Genomic DNA, 826 nt, shown 5'->3' with positions numbered 1-826 from the left:
ATAAAAAATCGTCATCTTCAAGATTGTAGATCTTTTTATTTCTAACGCACGATCTTCTCTCTAAACGTGTTTTCACTTCTGCTCTGCTGCTTTTATTTTATTCACCTGTTTATTTCATGCGCTATAATTTATTAAACCAGGATTTATAGATGTTTATTACGTCTAAAAAAATGACTAATATATATATATAATAGTTAAAGTGCTGATGTGTTGAATCCGACACGCCGTGGAAGCAGAAGCAGGAAAAGAACTTCATGTTGGATGTGGGAATTTCAGGATGAAACTGTAACTTGAATGCTGCTACTGATAAACTCACAATTTATCATTTGATAAAAAAAGTTTTTATTGTACACTTTTCATATTTCTGTAGTTTATTATTGATTTAATCTTTTTGATGACTCATCCTGTACTAGTCGTGTGTTCATCCAATAAAATGCTCTCAAAAGTGTACAAGCCCCACCCACAGGGGGCGTGTCTTCCTTATAAACTTTGTGCATGATGTTTTCTGGTGTATTTTTGCCTTTGGTTCTTCTTTCACATTTAATTTCCTAACAAAGTGGATTTATGCGGCGAGGTGGAGTTTGTGTGTCTTGGGGCAGTTTAAAGCTGATATGAGATATGATGAGATAAGATGAGATATGATGAGATAAGATGAGATAAGATGAGATACAATGAGATACGATGAGATAAGATGAGATCTTCTGTATCTGAATGAAAGTGATTCCTCCTCTAACCACCATCAGATTTTTCATCATTTCATCCCGTCTTTCAGTCTCATCATCACGCTGATGATCCTCATCATCAACAACCTCGACTCAGACGTCTA

The 826-nt window shown here is 35.1% G+C and overlaps 1 protein-coding gene across 1 annotated transcript in view; it reads right to left on the bottom strand.

The window, feature by feature from the left end:
- sh3pxd2b (SH3 and PX domains 2B) overlaps nt 1-321 on the bottom strand; it is a 27378-nt gene extending 27057 nt beyond the window's left edge. The window contains exon 1 of the mRNA XM_046868723.1: nt 1-321. This exon is cut by the window's left edge and continues 433 nt beyond it. The gene's annotated coding sequence lies outside the window, so the exon portion shown is untranslated.
- Nucleotides 322-826: the final 505 nt, after the last annotated feature.

The sequence above is a fragment of the Silurus meridionalis genome, chromosome 15 (assembly GCF_014805685.1).
Source record: "Silurus meridionalis isolate SWU-2019-XX chromosome 15, ASM1480568v1, whole genome shotgun sequence".
In the NCBI taxonomy this organism is placed as follows: Eukaryota; Metazoa; Chordata; class Actinopteri; order Siluriformes; family Siluridae; genus Silurus; species Silurus meridionalis.
The sequence above is the reverse complement of the archived record's forward strand: the minus strand, read 5'-3'. Positions and strand labels throughout refer to the sequence as shown.